This window comes from Miniopterus natalensis, chromosome 17 (genome assembly GCF_054644295.1).
Source record: "Miniopterus natalensis isolate mMinNat1 chromosome 17, mMinNat1.hap1, whole genome shotgun sequence".
Taxonomy (NCBI): Eukaryota; Metazoa; Chordata; class Mammalia; order Chiroptera; family Miniopteridae; genus Miniopterus; species Miniopterus natalensis.
Genome location: NC_142097.1, coordinates 27,052,497 through 27,075,068, shown reverse-complemented (window position 1 = coordinate 27,075,068; position 22,572 = coordinate 27,052,497). Strand labels below are relative to the sequence as shown.

The window sequence follows — 22,572 nt, the reverse complement described above, 5'->3', positions numbered from 1 at the left end:
TGATTTGTTGCTCTATGGCTGGCTGAATTTGGTGGAGACAATACACTTGGCTTCAGGTTCTACAGTGTTCCCCACAGGCTGAGCTTGTTTTAAGCCAATTCAGAGCTTATGTGGTAAACAGGGTGTTTTAGGACATTAATGTATCTCAGTGAGTTCTCTGTCCAGAATCGAATCATGTACAAAGCCTTGTGTAAATTTTCATGGTTAATGCAAGCCGTAAAGTGCTTTGTAGAATCAGTGATGACATCAAATGCCTATTTTAATCTGTTTGTTTATACAGCAATTATCTTTGATTTTTACAAACACTTATGAACATTTTCTCTTAAAGAATTCCCGTTGCTCTTCTGAGGCTTGGTTATAAACTGTTATTAGAGATAGCTATAGGTTTGAGTGCCTTCGACATTTTGCTTTGGTGGGAGAAGGAAAGAAAAGTAAGGTCCCTTTACCTATCAAATTTTATCAACTCTTCACTTCAGGCCTATTCCTACAGATTGTGTGTGTAGTACCTAGCCTTGTTTTTAACCCAAAGGGCAGTTTTATGGTAAACTTTGGTATCATCTTTTTCTTTTTTTAACAGTTTAAGAGATTGATTACTTTGAAAAGTAGATTCAAGGGCATGGTTAGAGTTTTTATTCAGTGCATAGAGCTTTTAAAAGAGGATTTCTTGGGTTCTTTAGAATTAAATTATTCTGTCATTTTTGCAGGATATTATTGTGGTAAGTCTGTGAGCCCACAAGAGTTACCTAGAGACTTTTCAGATAAGATAGACACATCAGTGATGCATCAGGATTACCTCAACGGAATCTGCTAATCCTTATTTTCATTTAGTATTGAGCCACCTCTAGGGGCTTGCCCATCAGTGGAATCACTAGTATTGGATTGCTGATAAAGAAGGATTGGCAAATAATGATCTTAGCCTCTCTCACCTTAGATTTTTTTACTTTTCCTCACCTGAGGATATTTTTCCATTGCTTTTCAAAGAGAGTAGAAGGTGGTGGTGGGGGGGAGAAACATCAATATGAGAGAGACATATCGATTGGTTGCCTCCCCCAGAAGGGGGAGGGGCCTCGAGCCTATAACTCAGGTACATGCCCTTGGCTGGAATTGAACACTGGACCCTTCAGTGTGAGGGCTGATGCTCTAACCACTGAGAAAACCAGCCAGGGCTCACCTTAGATTTTTACAGGACACTTGAAAAGACTTAATCTTGGCCAGAATATTTAATAAAAACAGCACTTATGCTATGTGAACCCAGACTGACTAAACAAGTAAAATTTGGATGATTGAGTTACATATTTTTTTCTCAAATATAATACATTTTTTTAAGTAAACTTTTTCTTGGGAAGGGGGTGTTGCCTTTTTTTTTTTTAACTGATTTACTAGAGTAAAATGGCCTAGTAGACAACTAGATGCTTCTGTTAGTTTCTAGATAAACCAATCAGTGTGTGGTGAGAAGGGATTGTTGGAAGAGAAAAGAAATGGAAGTGATGCAAAGAATGACTCTGTGTCCGAATTTTTTGGTCTTTGCTACGTGGCATCAGAGAGTTATGACTCTTACCTGGATTTCACAGGAGTATCCAGCATTGGGTGATTTCGTTTGTCTTTAATGCTAGGGAGAAATATAGTCTTTATCATATTTATACTTTTCATCTTTGAAATTTTGATTCAGTTTTGAGGATTCGATGGTACATAACTTTTTAATTACACTGTGTGACTTACAAAATGAGATTTATAACTAGACCTTTATAAATTGTTTTCACCCTTCAAATATATCATTTTAATATACCTAAAATAATATCAGTGGCCTATGAACATTGAAATACATGGTAAAGTGTGTGTGTTTGTTTGTGGGGGTGGCAAGGAGAGTATTGGTGATCTCAATTATATGGATAAATCTGTATTCTTTTTCAGTTCCTCTTAAGACTGTAACCCACATGCCCAGGGACTTTTCTTGTGTTAACGTACTATTAGAGCTGGAGTTTGAAGGTCCTCTTTGTAGAGAGCCCTATAATTTTCCCTCCCTCCCTCCCTCCCTCCCTCCCTCCCTTCTTTCCTTCCTTCACATATAAAGTTATTTAAATTAACTCAGCAAAAGTTTGGAAAAAACCCTAAGTGTTCATCAGTATAGAACTGGTTAATAAATTAGGGTCTATTCAAGAAATAGAATAAATTTTATGTAGCTGCAAAAAAGAATGAGGAAACTTTACATATTGCTGAGGGAATCTCTAAGCTATCTTGTTGATGAAAATAACAAGGCATATAACAGTGCATAGAATGTGTTACTATTTGTCAAAAAGTTTGGGTGGGAGAGTGATTATATTTGGGGATTTTCCTACATGTTACAAAATAACTCTTAAGAAACTAATAATCAGTTTTATAAGAAACTTGTATTGGTTGTCAGTTGGGGGAGTGAACTGGATGACTGAGGAAACTGGGTTGGAGGGAGATGCTTCCCTGTATTAGGTTTCAGATTCGATCCCCCGCCCTGGTCAGGGTGCATGCAGGAGACAACCAGTCGATGTGTCTCTCACATTGATGTTTCTTTCTTTCTCTCTCTCCCTCCCTCCCTCCCTCCCTTTCCCCCCTCCCTCTCCCCCCTCTCCTCTTTCTCTTCCCCCTCCCTCTCCCCCCTCCCTTCCTCTCCCCCTCCTTCTCCCTCCCTCCTCCTTCCCTTTTACTCTCTAAAAATCAATGGAGCCCAGCCAGGTGTGGCTCAGCGGTTGAGCGTTGACCTAGGATCCAGGCGATTGGGGTTCGATTCCCAGTCAGCGCACATGCCCAGGCTGCTGGCTCGATCCCCAGTTGGGGGCGTGCAGGGGCAAGCTGATCAATGACTCTCTCATCATTGATGTTTCTATCTCTCTCTCTCCCTCTCCTTTCCTTTCTCTGAAATCAATAAAGATATATTTAAAAATAATAATAATAACGTAAATAAAATAAAATAAAAATCAATGGAAAAAATATCCTTGGGTAAGGATTAACCAAAAAAAAATAAAAATTTATGCTGGCCGGTGTGGCTGAGCGGTTGATCCAGGAATTTGAGGTTCGATTCCCCGTCAGGGCACATGCCTGGGTTGCAGGCTCAATCCCCGGGGGGGGGGTGCAGGAGGCAGCCAGTCATGACTCTCATCATTGATGTTTCTATCTCTCTCTCACCCTTTCCCTTCCTCTCTCTGAAATCAATAAAGATACATTTAAAAAAAAAAATTATACATGCTTATTTAAAGCTATTTAAAGATTATAGAAAAATATAAGAAAAAATAAAAGTACCTCCTCCTCCACCCTTACCCCTCCCTATTCTGAGATTTCTCTCAATGAGTATACATCTGCATACATGCATGTACATGGTCTTACACTATGAGAGTACATGATCCTGTGCCCACATATTCTTTAGTCTTTTTTCCCCCATGTGGACATATTTCTGTGTCAGTTCCTATAAATCTATATCATAATTTAGATGGCAGTGTCTATGTGTACCATTTTTAATGTTTTAAGTTTTTCGTTATAATAAATAGTGCTAGGTTGTAATCTCTTTAAGGACTTGGAAGGAAAAGACAATAATTACATTTGTTTTACTTTGTCATGTAAGACAAAATGAAAATGTTGCTTTCATCAAATATGAAAGCAAAGATGTTTTAATTAACAAAGGGGGATACCTGTTATTCTAAAAAGAAAACGTTATTTTTCCCAGAAATAAATTATAAACAGTGCTATAATGAATGCCCTTGTATAACATCTTTTTATACTTACAACATTATCTTCTCATGTCATTACCTTCTTTGATGGCTGGATTCAAAAATGTCCACACTTCACACTTAGAAAAATAATGCTGAACTACTCTAAGGAAGGTTATTCCATATTCACATAGCATTATGAGCAATAGTTGGCTGTTCCAGTTAATGTCAGAAGTCAGGTTATCTTGGCATTAGCCAATTTGGGATTTAAACCATAAAACATATCTGCACATGTTTGTACATGGATCCTGCTGAAAAAACCCAGCCCATTTGCTAATTGATAGCCTTTACCAAGTAAATCTGAGAAAGTTTAAAACATCAAAGCTTAAAAGTCAGTTTTTTAAAATCTCACTTTTGAGAAAAATAAACTGATAAAGCAACCTGCTTTATAAAAAACTTTTTTTTTTAATGGATTGATTTTAGAAAGAGAGGAAGGGAGCGAGAGATATTGATTTGTTGTTACACTTATTTGTGCACTCATTGGTTGATTCTTGTATGTGCCCTGACCGGCGATCCAACCTGAAACCTTGGAATATCAGGATGATGCTCTCACCAACTGAGCTACCAAGCCAGGGCACAACCTGCTGTTTGAATTAAAACAAAATCTTTTGACTAAAGTGGTTATAACTCAGTTTGTGTTATACTAATAAATTCTCTTTTTAAATTTTTTTTTTTTTTTAATTTAAATTTACCTTGCCGGTGTGGCTCAGCGGTTAAGCATGAGCCTATGACCCAGGAGATGGTGGTTCAATTCCCGGTCAGGGCACATGCCTGGGTTGCGGCCTCGATCCCCAGTAGGGGCGTGCAGGAGACAGCTGATCAATGATTCTCTCATCATTGATGGTCCTATCTCTCTCCCTCTCCCTTCCTCTCTCTGAAATCAATAAAGATATGTTTTTAAAAAATTAAAAAAATTAAAAATTTAAGTTTTGAAATAATTTAAGATTTTTGAAAAGTTGCAAAAAGAGTACCCGTATCTTCCTCATGCAGTTTTCCTTATTGTTAAAGCCTTATATAATCATGTTAAAGTCTTGCATAAACTAAGAAACCTACATTGGTATATTACTATCAATTCCAGGTTTGATTAAGATATCACTAGTTTTTCAACTAATATTCTTTTTCCATTTGAAAATATCTTAAATCTTTTAAACTCTACTTAAATAAGCTTGACTATCTGCTCACAGGTTAATTTTAGTCATATTTATGTACCATATATAATTATCTGGATCTCTGTATTTGTTTAAACAAAGTTACCTTTGACATTAATATCTTTGAAAGTTATCTTTTGATATTTACAGACAGTTCTGCCCAAGGCCATTTTAGGGTAGTGTGGAAGACATGCAGAAGCATGATCTGTACTATCCATGAGCTATAAGTCTTGCACAGTGGTACCCTTTTCAGTATAGTTCATAGAAAACAGCCCCTTTTTTAAATCCTCACCCAAGGCTATTTTTTTCCCCATTGCTTTTCAGAGACAGTGGACAGGAGAGAGAGACACATTGGTTGTTGCCTCCCCACTCGCCCTGACTGCAGGGGCCGGGGATCGAGCCTGCAACCAAGGTAGGTGCCCTTGACGGGAATCGAACCTGAGACCCTTCAGCTTGTGGGCCAGCGCTGTAGCCACTGAGCAACCGGCTATGGCAAAAATAGCTACCTTTTGTTTACTGGGAATTAACTTGTCTGTTAATTGAAAGTAATAGTCAAGAGTCTACAACACCAGGTGGTTTCTTTGTAATGTCTTGCTCTGAGAATTTAAGTATTAAGCGCTTCTTGAAGAAGAAAAGGTAATGGCCTTGAAGCAAAATAACATATAGATAGGGTAGTACTTGGGTGTCTTTTCCTCCACATTTGCTGATGCAGAGAATCCCTTCTGAGGCAAACCTTAGCATCCAAACTCACTGTATTAATTTAAATCATTCCTTGAAACAGTTTAGGAAGAGGAGGAAGAAATTGGCAACATCTAGTAGATAAGGATTTTTAAAAATCACTTTCCTCCCAGCTTAAAGGGAACTCTGGAGTGTTCCTTGCATTAGCATGCCATATTCTCCTTTTAAAGAAAAAATCCTCTTAAGCATCCTAGAAAACAAAAATGGTGATCAAGAAAAGCTTCAAGGAGATAGATGCATTTGAGCGAGGTCTTGAAAGATGGCTAGGATTTCATAATTGGGGCAGAGGTAATGGCAGGGTTCTAGGTAGAAGGAAAGAATGACATAATCAAATGTTCAGTGGTGGAGAAAGTCAAGGTGCATTCGAGAAATAGCATGAGGATGTCAGGTGTGAGAGGAGGACTCTGGGAGCCAGGACTGAAAAGTCAGTTGGGCTCAGATGGTGCAGGGCTTTTTAATGCTTTGCTAAGTTGTACTTTATTCCAAGGCTGTGGAAACCAATCAAGGGTTTGTAGCTAGGGAGTTACGTGATCCAAATTCTTTAGGAAAATGTAGTTTAGGAGATCTCTGTGTAAAGTGGTTTGAAAGAGGGAGACAGAAAGACTTATTATATGTGTATGAAGTGATTAGGGCCTGAATTAGGAGGTTATATTAACAATTGGAGCAGGGAGGACAGGGCAGTTTTTTAAAATAGGACTTGTTGGTTCATTAAGATATTGGGGTAAGGTAGAAGGAACAGCTGAAAATGAATATGAGGCTTGGAGGAGTGTGTCTCTCTCCCCCTCCCCCTCCCCCATCTCCCTTCCTCTCCCTTCCCCCTCCCCCCTCCCACTCTCCCTTTCTCCCTTCCAGTTGAAGAATCCACATCATTTGTTGTATAGTTTCCCATAGTCTGGATTTTGCTGATTGCATCCATGCAGTATCATTTAGCACGTTCCTCAATCCCTTTTACTTCCTATAAATTCGTTTTTAGATGAACTGACTTGATCAGATTAAAGTTTAATTTTTCTTGTGGGTATTGGACAAGACTATTTAATAGGTAGTGGCATATAATTCTATCAGGAGACATATAGTGCTGGCTGTTTCTTTTTTTGCCATTGACCATCTTTGCCTGTATCTATTAATTCATTGGGGTTGTAAAATGATATCTAATGCTATAATTTTTTTCTTCAATTATTAGCTGGGATACTTCTCTAAAAAGAAATTTCCCCTCAACAAGTACTTCATTTCCTTAAGGTACAGATCTGATTGGAACAGCAAACTAAATGCTTGATTCTTGGCCTTCACTTAACCAGTTTTCAAAAGAATTAGTTCTTTTAGCATCCTTTAGAGGTGACCAGTGGATTTAAGCATATTTGATCTATTTCAGTTCACTGCTGTTATCAGTCCTGTTCATACTCAGTTGCCCTGTCTTTGTCCATTAGGAGCGTACCAGTCTGGCTCCCGAGTCTTTTTGACACAACCCTGGTAGTTTTGGACAGCTTCATTGCTTCCCAATATGACAGTTTGAGACTCATCTGACACATTTCCTGTCCTGTTTCCTTTTAGTGGGGAATATCTGGAAACCACAGTATGTTCTTAGTACTGAGCTAGACACAGGCTGGAATGCTGAAGTGGTATTTTAAAAAGAACCATGTGCCCTCAAGAAGCTTATTGTCTTTAAAGGTGTTATTTTTTTATTCATTGGATTTATTTGTGTATATTTCTATGTGATAAAATCAGATTTTGATTTCCTCTTATTTGATTAAAGCAAATCTTTGAATTTATTGTAAGCTGGTATATATCAAAATGAGATGAGTGTCTAAAATGTTATTTTTTTATAATTTAAGAAAATTTAATGTGTAATAAAAATGAATAAAGTGAGTTTAAAAAGATAAAACCTTGAAATGATATACATTTTACAAACATGTATCCTATAAGAACAGTAGTATAGTAGTTTGTTTTTGTATAAATGGGTAACCATAGAATTTATTGTCTAGGCTGGAAGATGTGTAAGAGGGACATTATTAATTACTCCGGGAGAAATGTGTATAAACCATGGCTTTGCCCAAAGTAGGACATATGGTCACTCTATTTAAAAACTAATTGGCAGTATCGTAAGCCTCCTGAGGCCAGGGACCATATCTGTCATGTTCACAGTCATGTCTGTGGCACTTAACACATAGCAGATACTCAAGAAATGTGTTGAATGTTTCTAAAAGTCTAATGATATCTTGAGGCTTGGTGTAGATTTTAAGTGTTTTTTATGCTTAGTTACATTATGTTTGTACTTTTAAAAAATTTTCTTTCATCCACACTTGCATCTAAATGATCTTATACATTGAATTTGAATAGGTTTGATAGATTCATTTATTTTCTAGTTTAGGATTAGTTGTTTTGTTTATTGCAGAAATGATAGATGTTCATTATAAACACATTAGAGAATCTAGGTAACTACCTTACCACCAACCCTCACCTGCACTACCCCCACCTCCCAAACTCATTTATCCTCTGGTTGGATTTTATTTTAAAGGAGAAAAGAAGTTATATACTCAACTAGCTTTTGCTCTCTTAGAGTCCCTGTGACTCACTTTTTAGTCAGTGGGCCTGAATTTCCACCCTTTATGAAAGAGACTATCATGCTATTTGATAGGAACTTTGTGATTCTTAGATAAATGTGTTTTTGTTTTTTGTTCAAAACTATCTTTGGTTTCCTAACCGTGTTTCTTAAAGACATTGCCAAAGTGGTGATAGAAAAACTGCAAAAAGCCCAACCGGTGTGGCTCAGCAATTGTGCATCGACCTATGATCCAGGAGATAGTGGTCCGATTCCCAATCAGGGCACATGCCTGGGTTGCGGGCTTGATCCCCAGTGGGGGGCCTGCAGGAGGCAGCCGATCAATGACTCTCTCATCACTGATGTTTCTCTCTCTCCCTCCCTCTCCTTTCTTCTCTCTGAAATCAATAAAGACATATTTTTTTAAAAAAAGAAAGAAAAGAAAAAGTGTAAAAATTCTTTGACTTCAGTAAGGGAAGTATATTTAAAGATATTACAATAAAAACTCACATTACTAATTAAAATGTTTTCTTTAACATAAATAAATGAAGGGGATTTAGACTTAGTCATATGTTCCCAGACTACTGACTGGACTGGGCAATCTGTTTGGTCATATTGGCTTGGTTATCTTGACCACTTATTGGATTTGGGTTATGACAAAAGTTATTCACAAAACAACAAGCAAGCAAACTAATATTTACTTGGGTTTCTGACTGATAACATCCATTTATAGCATATATGTTGTAAAGAGCTGTGGTTTTCTTTAGATTAAAAAAAGCATTGTAAAAGTCACCCAAATTGGAAAGGAAGTACTAAAACTCATTTGCAAATGACATGATACTATAGAGAGAGAACCCTAAAGATTCCACCAAAAAAATAGAACTGTTAAATGGTTTCAGTAAAGTAGCAGGATACAAAATAAATGTCCAGAGATCAGTTGCATTTTTATATACCAGTAATGAACTATCAGAAAGGGAAACTAAGGAAACAATCCCATTTACAATTGCATCAAAAAAATTACATTGGAATAAATTTAACCAAGGATGTAAAAGACCTGTACTCAGAAAATTATAAGACACTGAAGAAAGAAACTGAAGAAGTGAAAGCATCTCCCGTGCTTATGGAGAAGAAGAATTAATGTCATGAAACTATCCATACTCCCCAAAGCAATCTACAGCTTGAACACAATTCCTATCAAGATACCAAAGGTGTATTTCACAGAACTAGAACAGATATTCCAAAAATTTATATGGAACCACAAAGACCCTGAATAGCCACAGCAACCTTGAGAAAGAAGAACAAAGTTGGAGGAATCACACACTACCTGATATCAAACTATACTACAAGGCCACAGTAATCAAAACAGCATGGCACTGCCCTGCAGGGCGTGGCTCAGCAGTTGAGCATTGACCCAGCATCCAGGAGATCGAAGTTCGATTCCCGGTCAGGGCACATGCCTGGGTTGTGGGCTCGATCCCCAGTCAGGGGTGTGCAGGAGGCAGCCGATCAATGATGACTCTCTCATCATTGATGTTTCTCTCTCTCTCTCTCCCCCCCCTTCCTCTCTCTGAAATCAATAAAGATATATTAAAAAACACAAAAACAGACATATAGACCAATGGAATAGAATAGAGAGCCCAGAAATAAACTCACGTTTTTATGGTCAGTTAGTATTTGACAAAGGAGGCAAGAACATACAATGGAGTAAACATAGTCTATTTAATAACTGGTGTTTGGAAAATTGGACAGATATGCAAAAAAAATGAAATTAGACTACTTTCTTACACCATACACAAGAATAAACTCAAAATGGATTAAAGACTTAAATGTAAGACTCAAAACCATAAGAATCCTAGAAGAAAACATAGGCAGTAAAATCTCAGACATTTCTCGTAGCAATATTTTGTGGTATGTCTTCTCAGGCAAGGGAAACAAAAAGAAACAAATGGGGCTACATCAAAGTAAAAAAGGTTTTGCTCAACAAAGGAAACCATCAACAAAATGAAAAGACAACCCACAGAATGGGAGAACATATTCACCAATGATACATCTGAAAAGAGGTTAATATCTCAAATTTATTTTTTAAAAACAATCCAATTTAAAAGTGGGCAAAGGACCTGAATAGACACTTCTCCAAAGAGGATATACAGATGGCCAATAGACATATGAAAAGATGCTCAATGTCACTAATCATCAGAGAAGTGCAAATTAAAACCACAGTGAGATCTCACCTCACACCTGCCAGAATGGCTCTCATCAATAAGTTTACAAACAACAAGTGTTGGCAAAGATGCAGAGAAAGGGGATCCCTCGTGCACTTAGCGGGAATGCAGATTGGTGCAGCCACTTTGGAAAATAGTATGGGGTTTCCTCAAAAAATTAAAAATGGAACTGGCTTGTGACCTAGCAGTTCCACTTCTGGGAATGTATCTGAAGAAACCCAAAACACTGATTTGAAGGAATATATGCACGCACCCCTGTGTTCACTGCATCGTCATTTACAATAGCCAAGATTTGGAGGCAGCCCAGGTGCCCATCAGTAGACAAGTGGGTTACAAAGTTGTGGTACATTTACACAGTGGAGTGCTGATTGGCTGTAAAGAAGGAAATATTGCCTTTCCGACAGCATGGAGGGACCTGAAGTGTGCTAGGTGAAGTGGGCCAGTTAGAGGAAGACAAATACCATTATGATTTCACTTATATGTGGAATCTAATGAACAAAATGACAAAATAGAAACAGACTCATAGACATAGAAAACAGACTGACAGCTGTTAGGGGAGGGTGTTGGGGGGCTGGGTAAAAAAGGTGAAGGGATTAAGCAGAAAACAAATTCATAGACACAGACAACTACCAGAGGGAAGGGGGTGGGGGGAGGTAGGTGCGGGTAAAGGGGGGGGTAAATGATGGAAGGAGACTTGACTTTGTGTGGTGAACACAATACAATATACAGATGATATATTAAAGAATCGTACACCTGAAATCTATATAATTTTATTAACCAATGTCACCCCAATAAATTCAATAAAATTTTTTTTAAAGCATTATATAAAATTTATCTCCCCACATAAACATTTTCTCCACCTACTCATTTGGCTGCAAGCCAGGAGTGTGTTCACTTTCTCTTGGGCTCAGTGCCTTTGTATTCATAGGCTCATTTTTTAGACATTCCAATGCAGGTAAAAAGTAATGTCTAAAGTGTGTGTATTGTTACTAATTAATTTATTTTATACCCTAAAAGTAACTTTTCTGGAGTTTGTGAGGAGAAAGTGGTTTTGAAACAGGTTGTTCATTCAGAAATCTGGTGGGTTGGTGTTTTTGTCTTACTGAAACAAGCACTGTCCTTCTCAGTTCAGTATAGAGAACCGTATTTGGGGAAAGGGTAATTAAGAGTTCTATGTGGAGCCCCGTCGCGTGGCCCAGCGGCTGAGCACTGACCCGTGAGCCAGGAGGTCGCTGTCCGATTCCCGGTCGGGGCACATGCCCGTGTTGCGGGCTCGATCCACAGTTGGGGGCGTGCAGGAGGCAGCAGATTAATGATTCTCATCATTGAGGTTTCTCTCTCTCTCCCTTCCTCTCTCTGAAATCAATAAAAAGAGTTCTATGTGGAAAAAACTGGTATATTTCAGCATCTTCTATCAGCTTCCCTGCTCAGGTTATTACTGACACATTGTTGTGCCAGGGAGCAAATAGCCAAGAATGATTTTGTGTGATGCTGAGGGTTTTTTTCCTCCTCACAAGTAGGTTGTTAAATTGCCACATGTTCTTTAGTTTAACTTTGAGTTAATAGTGTTATGTCACGGTAACAGATGCTTGACAGTATGATACGTGTGTGTATGTATGTTCATAAGGACTGTGCTTTTCTTTTTTTAATAATATATCTTTATTGATTTCAGAGAGAGAGAGAGAAACATCAATGATGAGAGAGTCATTGATCGGCTGCCTCCTGCACACCCCCTACTGGGAATCAAACCTGCAACCCGGGCATGTGCCCTGACTGGGAATTGAACCTCCATCTCCTGGGTCCTAGGTCTGTGCTCAACCCCTGAGCCACGCCAGCCGGGCAAGGACTGTGCTTTTCTTCCCTTAAAGTGGCGAGTTGAAATGTGTTGTAGCATGAAGATGTATTGATTTTTCACCCTTTGCTTTACCTCTTATCTGGCATTTAATGAAAAAATCTTGCTCGAAAGTTGCAAATCCCTTGAGGGCAACAAACACAATACTCAAAATGAAACTAGGTTGCTGTTTCTGCAGCATGCGTGGTTTGTATCAAAAGCTGTTTTGGTCTTGAGTTTGAAATTATCCCCTTTTCTTTGAAGTGGTCATATTTTAATTTGGAGTGGTTTTAAATTTTAGAATTTCCTGAAGTGAACATAAAAATGTTTTAATATTTTCTTATGTGGTTGTTGTACACAAGTTTATAGAAGGGAAGACCAAAGGGAAAAAATACTTCAGATTTGAAACGGTATTGATGACCCAAAGTGTTTTAGGAGGGTATTCCAAATGGTTTTAGGTAGCTATACTATAGATTTCCTTGGCTTTTAAAGTATCTGGGTTTTTGTGGTTTAGTACTTTGAGTTTGTGTTTTAATACTGGAATCTCTTTATAGTATAACCAAGAGAAAAGTAGGCATTTTTCATTTACTATAACTACCTTTTTTTGTTTGTTTTTTTTTTTGTTGTTGTTTTTTAAGATTTTTTTTTTTTTTAATATATCTTTACTGATTTCAGAGAGAGGAAAGGAGAAGGAGAGAGAGATAGAAACATCAATGATGAGAGAGTCATTGATCAAGTCCACAACCTGGGCATGTGCCCTGACCGGGAATCAAACCCCGATCGCCTGGATCCTAGGTCGACTCCGCTGAGCCACGCCCGGCCGGGCTATAACTACCTTTTGTAATGTATCTTTTTCTTTCAGTTGATATGTTCTGAAGTGATGTGGAGCTTAAGATTGTGGCTTTATCACGCAGGAGTGGGAATTGTCTGAATCATCTTTGATCCTTTCCTTCTTTACCTTTTACATCTAATGAGCACATTTTGTTGATTTCCCCTTTTTTGGCTCTCTCCGCCACCTCTGGTGATACCTGTATTCCTCAGCCCTGTTTTCTGTCCCTACTCTTCACATGTATAACTTTATCACCGACTAATCCCCTGTAAGATGCCTTTGGCTAGGCCTGTATCTTCATCACCCCCTGACTATATGTGCTTATTCATGGTAACAGCTTTACTCACACAGCCTTCTCCTCAAACTGTCTTTTAACTTCCTCTCTGCCTTTTCAAATCCCTCCCATTCCTCAGGACCTAGGTCAGGTCTCATGTTCTGCTCAGGGCCTTCCACAGCCTATCCATTCTACATCTTGCTTGTCCTTTTAAATTATATGGCACCTTTTTTAAAAATAGCAGTTGTTTTCTTTAGCAATCACCAAACAGATTTTAAGCTTGTGAAAGTTAGGACCAAAACAATAAATGTTTGAAGGTATAAATAAATATCTTCTCCTTATTTTAGACCTGTTGGCACATTGCATGTAGGCGATAGTCAGAGCTTGTGAATGAAGACTAGAGTGTGGAAATTGGACAGAAAACACTTAGTGTATAAACCTTTTGGCCTATAAACTTTGCCTTTATAATCAGAAAAAAATTAAAAATCTGGTTTTTTTCTTTGGAGGAAAAAAGAGATCTGGGCTTCACAAATATACCCCCGTTTTTTAGTAGTAATAATTTTAGTAGAGCCCCATCGCTTCCAGGACTGATATACTAGATGTCTCGTGCAGTGTGGGTAGAGTAATAGCCCAAACCTCAGTAATCAGCCTTCTCTGTATTCAGTTGTAGTTCCCAAGAGGGATAAAGGATCCATCGAGTCAGATTGCCAACATCCGGCATGGAACATGTCTATAAGTTGTGCTCTTTGCCACCTGCAGAGTAGTTGGGTACTTTTGCCTTGAATTTTGACACAGACGTGGCATTGTTACCTGGTTTCGTTATACTTGGCCTACAACTTGTTTTGTTTGTTTGTTTGTTTGTTTGTTTTTAGAAGAGGTGGTTTAAAAGCAAAGGTGGCAGTGGATATGACAGGTATCTGAGGCTTCGTGGGTTTCTTCTACATCCCAGGTTGGCAGATTGCCTTAAATGCTTTCTGATGAAGGCAAAGAATTGGCTAGAATCCAAGGAACAGTGTTAAATGTGGTGGTGTCTCTCTCCACCTTGAAAAAGTGTGGTGGACCAGTGTTGTCTTTGGAAAAACTTACTTGTACCATGGTTAGGTTGTGGTCTCAATCCCATTTAGTGTCATACTTATTTTAAGACTGTAGGTAAATATAGCCCCTTAACCCAGGCATCCCCAACCTGAGATTTATAAGCTAATTTTCCTGTATGAAAAGTCAAGTGGGACATATGGCAGAACTGGGCAGTCTAACCAAAAAAGTTACGATAGGCTATTTTTTTATATTTGGTTAGTGAAAAATAAAAAGTATGACCTGAATGCAAAATCTTACAATTTTTTAAAACAATGATCCATGGGAACATAGCAGGGGCGCTGGAGAAGGGAGTATATGATAGCCCTTAATGTTGAGAAGGGTGGGAATTACTGTGTGGCTGTAGGAGACCAGATGAGTTAGGCGAGAGAATGGAAACATAATCAGCACAAACAGTAAGTGTCAGTGGTGGACAGGAATCCCCTAAGTGTATAGTGAGAAAATTGAGGGCTCAAAAGGTAAAGTCACCTGCCCAGAAGTATGGAAGAGCCAAATAGAGCCCATCCAGACCCTCTGACTCTCAGCACTGCGGAAGTTCTGATTTTCTACTCAGTCTCATCGCATCATGGCTGTCAGAGCCTAGTTTTTGTAGTCTGTACTGGCCTATCCAGTAAATCAGTAATGTCATTTTATGTAAAATATCATTATTTTCAAATAATATTATTGTTTCGACTACCTTTGGGCTATTAGTATCCAGATAGTCTGTTTCATTTTATTTATTATTTTTTATTGAGATATAATTCATCTACCATATAATTTACCACTTTAAAGTGTTCAATTCACCAATATCTATTTCCAAAAAATTTTCATCACCCCAAAAAGAAACCTGGAACCTATTAGCAATCACTCTCTGTTCCTTCCTACTCCTAGCTCCTGTCAATCACTAATTTACTTTCTATCTCCATAGATTTGCTTATTTTGATCATTTCATATAAATGGAATCATACAATGTGTAGCCTTTTGTGTGTGGCTTCTTTCACTTAGCATAATGTTTTTAGGATTCATCTGTTGTACCACATATAGGTGCTTCATTCCTTTTTATGACTAATGATATTCCATTGCGTGGATATATATTTTATTTGTGCATTCATCAGTTGGTGTATGTTTGGATTGCTTCCACCTTTTGGTTATTATGAGTAATGCTGCTGTGAACATTTATACTCAAGTTTTTGTTTGAATGATTTCCAGCTCTCCTCATTCTGTATGTCGTCTCTTTTCTCTCTTGATAGTATCCTTTGACACACAAAATTTTTTAATTTGATAATGTTGAGTTTTATTCTTTTTTGGTTGCTTATAGCCTGTTTCATTTTTTAAACTTAATTGCTCTTCACAATCTTTTCCTTTCTCTCATCTTTACTACTTCATGTTCACTATGGAACAATGCATGCACCAAACTCTAAAATTACGTAAATCTCTGCTCTGCCATCCATAATTTATAACTTCTTTAAGAGAGACCTTGTCAAATAGGAAATAGGAAATAGAAAGGAGCCAGTACTGAAATCCACATGTACTGGGAACTTTGCCTTTGTCATCAGATTAAACAGGTGTGGGTACTATTATTCTAGCTTTACAGGGAACACACTGAGATAGAGTGAGGTTAATTGGCTTGCCCAAGGTGATATACCTGGTTAAGTGGCATATCGGGGTTCATACTAAGATCATTTATTTATACATTTAAATATGTTCTTTCATTTAACTAATTCACTAATGACTGTAGATATGATGGAGAGATTAGAAGAAAAAATGATAGGAAGAAGAGCAAAGGAGGTAAAGAAAAATTTCGCCTACAAACATAATCTAAATGTACATTACAAATACTATAAAGTTAAATCTGCTGTTTAACAGGAGTTCTTAGATTGGGGGTTTTTGGACCCCCTAGGAGATCCATGGATGGGTTTCTGGAAATGGACAAACTCCTTGAAATTGCATGCAAAATTTTGTATGTTCATTTTTCTGGGAGAGAAGATCTATAGTTTTCTAAAGATTCTCTCCTAAGTTTAAGAATTGCTGCTAAGGAGAAGAACATACAGACTTGTGGGAAAGAAAAGGCAGGTGGTATATCAGCAATTTGTCTTTTTCCATTGGCCGTGTTTTGAGTATGTCATGGTTTGAGTTAAACCTTCCCATCTGGCTTCAAATAGTTTTTTTCTTAGACTCTTTGTTTATATCTGTTGGTTTAAGACTAGTTCAGTTAAGCTTTTTCCCCAACTGTTAATTTTTGAAGTGTCAAAAAAATTTTGTTAATGAGAAAATAATAACAGTCCTTTGGTAGGTCAAATATATACATTAAATTTCATCATTTCTTGTTGTTCACGCATCTAAAATACTTGTGATTTTAATTTTTGTAAAATATAGGAATGTAATAAGGACATTTCTCAGTTATTTTCATTTTCTAAATGCATTTTTAATTCAAGTTCATAAAGATCTAGTCAAAATTGACACATACATAGACCTCTCATAGTGGCTTACGTTATAGGTAGCCATAGTGTGAACATCTGTACCTACTAAATATCACAGTTCTAACCTGTTACTTTTAGGAGTTTAAGAAAAGGAAGATTCACAAGGCCTTTTAAGTCTCTTATTTTTCTTAATAAGACTAAGAGGCAGGATGTCAGTTAATAATTATCAAGGTACTTACCTTGATAACATTTTGAAAATGGACTAATGCATTAAAATAATTGCATTCCATAAAACAACCTTCTTTGGACAGGCTTGACTGAGACCTTCCCAGCTTATGCATATTGTGGATATGCTCTTTTGGTTTTTAAGGGCACTGAATTTTATTTGAGCATTTATGTAGCCAGGACTTTGTCAGATTTTAATGGAAAAGGCGACAGCAATACAAAACTCCTGGCCCTGTGGCTCAGTTGGTTAAGCGTGGTCCCAAGTACTGAGGTCGCTGGTTCAGTTCGTGGTAAGGACACAAGCCCAGTTGCAGGTTCTGTCCCCAGTAGGGGGCCTGCAGGAGGCAGCCAGTTGATGTTTCTCTTTCTCCCTCTCCCTCTCTAAAATCAATAAAAACATATTTTAAAAATTAAAAAATAACTCCTTTGTTGAAATTATATTCTCCTGTTGATGTTTGTGAATGGACTTGAACAATGGAAAGATGTTTTAAATATACATTGTGATCATCAGGTCTTGAAGTGTAGTCTAGTTAGTATTTGGTTTCTTCTTTGGCCCTAGGGGGTTATTGGTGAAATTTCAGGTTTCATAAGCCAACTGTGTGATGAGTAATGCACATTAGTTTTTATTGTCTTATATGGAAATGTGAGGCTGTTGATGCTTGAAGGTAATTAAGTAGTACCTAGGTGGAGTACCTCTCTTTTTCCTCTCCTACTGGCTTCACTTGCCTATTATTGAGGAGACACAATGGCAGTGTCATTTAAATGTATGTGTAAAAAATTACAGTGAAATTTTATTTTTATAAAAGCTTTGTCTAAAACTGAAGGTGACTGGCATTTCTCAGTTCTGTTTCTTGCAGATAATGATTGAGATGGACTGCTTAAAAATAATTGTTTGACATTACATTTTATTAAATGAGATTGCATTAAATTAATTATATTTTTAATGAAATAAAATACAGGCATCTGAGAATACTTTATAATGTTTATTTAAAATATGGCCCAGTTATACATGTCATTTGGGGTTTTGTTGGTTGTAAAGTTGACTTACGTATTGGTGTTGGTAGCTTTTCTGTTATATTCCAGATCGATTTTTTAGGCATCTTTGGAAATGAAGGACATTTATAAGTATGCTACTGATCCTATGATATCGAGCCTTTTTCACTTTAAATTTTATATCTGTAACTTCCACTTTACACACCAAGTTTAAATTTATTTAGGTTCCATCCATTGAAAACAATTTTGTTGCAAGAAATTTTACTAAAATGTCATTTAAATCTTTAATCTTTTGTGGTTACTATGAAACACAAACTGCAGGCAGATCAGATTGAAAGTTGAAATGTATTCACATGAATTAATCTAACAGGGCATTCTGGAGGGAGGTGCAAATTCCACCAGCTAAGGATAAAACTTAGACCTTTAAATACTAGCCTGAAATTTTATATATTTACTTTGTGTTGTATAGGTATTTTTTTGTCCAAGGCTTAACCTTTAAAAGAAGGCATTTAAAAGACAGCATCATACAAACTCCATATATTTTCCAGGATCAACTGTACAAATAATGGTTTCTTTCCTTTTGCCTGTAAAAAACAACGTATATGCTTAGGTTTCTGAGTATTTAACCTTTAAAAGATGGCATTTAAATTCTGTCAGCATTTAAATTCGGCCAGCGGGACCCACTCCTTGCCGGGAACTAAAGTTCCCTTTCCTCAGATAAAGGTTAAGTGATCTTTTAAGATAATGGTTGTCTACCACTTAGCTCAATAGGAGACAGTGGGTAAATTGGGACTAGGAGTTAGAAAACCAGAATTCTGCCCCTTGCTGCATCACCTACCAGCTGTGTCAGTGTGAAAGTTATTAGACTGAGCCTCGGCTGTGAAATAGGAACGACAGTCCAAATCACTGTAGGGCAGTGATGCTTAAACGGGAAACAAAAACACGTAGTTTCATCTTTGTCTTCTTCATAATAGTGTTTCATGTGTGCAACGTGCCTACCTCCCCTCTCCATCTCTGACTTCTAATTGTCCTTCAAGACTAGCTCCAGCTTGATCTTATCTCTGAAACTTTCTCTGACACATTCACTACCTTTTACCCCAGTTAATCATCTTTCCCACGCTGCCGCTGTACGTAACCCCGGGGAGGGAGCCTGCGGCCGAGGTACGTGCCCTTGACAGGGAATCAACCACGAGACCCTTCAGTCTGGGGCGACGCTCTAACCACTGAGAAAAACTGGCAAGGGCAAGAGCCAGATTTTTAATGCAGGCATTCTGGCTTCAGAATTGTGCCCCTAACCCTTTGTGCTACGCTGTGATTTGTAATTGTCCTTATCACACTATATTGTGATTTCTGGTTTTCACGTCTGTCTCCCCTGTTAGACCTTTTAACACCTTGATGGCTCCAGCTCCTGCAGTGCCTAACACACAGTAGGCACTTAAATGCTTAACAAATATATGCTAAATGTGCTTTATGTAAATTATACAGCATCATATAAATTAAATTATTATCACTACCACCAGATGCATTTTGTAGATCGGAGTGTAGAATTTACCAGGCTTTTCAGTTTTGCAGTTTGTTTTCTTGGCTCCCAGTTTTCAGGTTGGCACACTGGGGTATGTAAAATAGTAAAATTTAAGGGTTGATAGTACCATAAATTAGGTTAAAACTGAGCACTAGCTATTTATCCATGATTAAGCCTGTTTGGTTACACATTCTTTGCCATAACATTATGGCTTATATTTTATATAAACGAACAAGATTAGAGGGGTCTAAGTGATTCTTATTACACTTGTTAAACTTACATAGCAGTTAGCATCGTAAGTAGTTCAGACATCCAGTGTACACCATACATAGGCTGAAAGGTTTCTTACTCTTAGAGATTATTTTTAAGGGAAAGACAGGACATGGTCAGGTTTCATTCATTTCAGGCAAGTATTAAGAAGAAAAATAAAGTGTGGACATGAGTTTTAAACTTAATTTAATTACTAGCTAGGGGAATTAATTATTTCATAAGGAACACATTCTTTTTAAAAAGTCATTTAAAGTACAATTCAGATATTTTAAATTTTGTTTTAGTCAATACTGATATGGAATTTAGTATAAAATGGTTGTGCTTTTATTTTGTTTTTATCTTAATTCCTGGTATATCTTATTTTCCTTTTATTTTTTCTGTTTAAACTTCCTTATTTTAAATCTCTTCTGTCTTGCTTAATTGTATATTTGTTTTATTATATATACATATATTTCAAAGATATACTTAAAAATAGGCCTACAATTGCTTGCTGTCATATAATTTGACCCCTAAAGCACAGCTCTGGTTATGTTAGTTTTTTCTTTAAAAACTTCTGATGGCTCTGTCTTGCCATCCATACTAACTACAAACTCTTCATCTCAGCCCTCAAGGTTGGCCACAATAATTCACCTTTTGTACCGTCTCTCCCTTTCACAAGCCCTGTATTCTAGCACGACTGAACAGCTTATACTGTCTCTCATTCAGGAATATACCCCATTATCACCTCATTCTGCATTCTAATTTTCCTTCACTAGAAATGACTTTTTCACCCTAGCTGGTTTGGCTCAGTGGTTAGAGAGTCGGCCCAGGGACTGAAGGGTCCGGGGTTCAATTCTAGCCAAGGTGCCAGCACGTACCTTGGTTGCAGGCTCAATCCCTGGCCCCAGTCTGGTAAATGCGGGAGGCAACCAATTAATGTGTCTCTCTCACATCAATGTTTCTCTCTCTCTCTCTCTGTCTTCTCCTTCCACTCTCTGAAAAGCAATGGAAAAAATATCCTTGGGTGAGAAATTAAAAAAACACACACCACCATTCTGTGTAAAAGTAAATTTTTTAAAAATCCACTGCAATGTGCATATGTCCTGTAAGTCATTTTAGTCACTCAGGGACCCAGGTTAATGATCATAGTCATCACCTTGAAGATTACTGGTACCTGTGGCAGAGAGAAAGAGGTCTGGAGGCTCTCATCTTGGTTAGAAATGGACCTGGCCTTGTGCGTGTCACATCTACTCATGATGCACTGGCCAGAAGCAGTCAGAGTGCTCCACCCAACTACAGGGAGGGCGCAGGGTTAGAAAGTGCAGTCCTACCATGTGCCCAGAAATATTTGGGGAGAACCATTAATGACTACCACAGAGGATTTTCCTTTATTTTTCTTTGTCTCCCTGAATTTTATTTAATTCCTAGCTTTTGCTGGTTGGTTGAATTTTATTGTCTCTCCTCCATTGCTTAATTTGAGATAATTAATGTAAGTTTATATAACAGTACTTGTAGTAGTTTACATTATTTCCATGGGTCAGAAGTTTTAGCACATGCAAAATGAAGATACTAGGATTTTCCTACTTAAAATATGAGGTATGAAACTGTTGCAAAAAGATATGTGATTACAGGAACAATTGATTTTAAATTATTTTTTGGAGTGTCATCATTTGTCTTAGTAGAGATGGAACACGAGGTTTGGAGTCAGGCAGACCTAGGGTCAAACATTGCTTTTGTCATTGAATAGATATGTGATCTTGGACAAATTAGCCTCTCAGAGGCATAATTTTCTCATTAATAAGTACAGAAAGTATAAATTTGTCTATTCAGATGTCAAGCAAAACTTGGTAGCATTTATCACCACTCTTTTCTGAAATTCCACTGAAATGAAAGGAAAATAATTTTATTTTTTTAAAAATATATCTTTATTGATTTCAGAGAGAGGAAAGGAGAGGGAGAGAGAGAGAGACAGAAACATCAATGATGAGAGAGTCATTGATTGAGCCCGCAACCCGGGCATGTGCCCTGACCGGGAATCGAACCCCAATCGCCTGGATCCTAGGTTGACGCTCAACCGCTGAGCCACGCCCGGCCGGGCGGAAAATACTTTTTTAAAAGAATAAATCCATACAGAGAAAGAAAATGGAAGAGAAGAGTACTGTAAAAATCAACCCCAAAGTTTTGCAGTGGCTATTAAATATAAATAATAGATAATAAGCACCTTCACAGTCCATGTGCACAGAGCAGGCACTCAGTAAATACACTTTTGTCAACTAGACAGGGTATGTGTTTGCAGTAATTTCATATGACTCACAGGTTAGGTGGTTGGCTAAACAGCAATGTGAGGTATGTCACAAAGCAAATTATGTGCCTTTCTGATCTTTTTTTCAAATTGATGGTTTTATTTTTCTTGGAACCATATCAACCTGATGGTTACTGTTTCTTAGAATTTAGATTTCTGTGCAAATGGCGTGAAAAATCACCCAGTTATTGAGTCAATCTAGTGAGCTATGCATAGAACAAATTTAAAAATACTTGGCAACTCTGAAATTACTCTGATAAATCTGAAAACAATAGTACCTATAATAATATCTATACCTGGATTAAAACTATTTAAAGCCAGGGACATTTTCTCTCTCTTCAATAGTTATGTGAATTAACAGGTTTATTTTCTTGGTCTGCAGTGCCTAGCCCACTATCACCTTTGTTCTGTGAGCTCTCACTGTGGGGGGGCAGTGGTGTCTGATACTGAAAAGAAAGCCAGCCAGCATAGCACTCTT

General features: G+C 37.6%; 1 protein-coding gene across 1 annotated transcript in view; it reads left to right on the top strand.

Annotated features, from left to right (window-relative positions):
- Positions 1-22,572, top strand: part of ZNF652 (zinc finger protein 652) — a 36,714-nt gene that overhangs the window by 4,081 nt on the left and 10,061 nt on the right. The gene's annotated exons all lie outside the window — the stretch shown is intronic.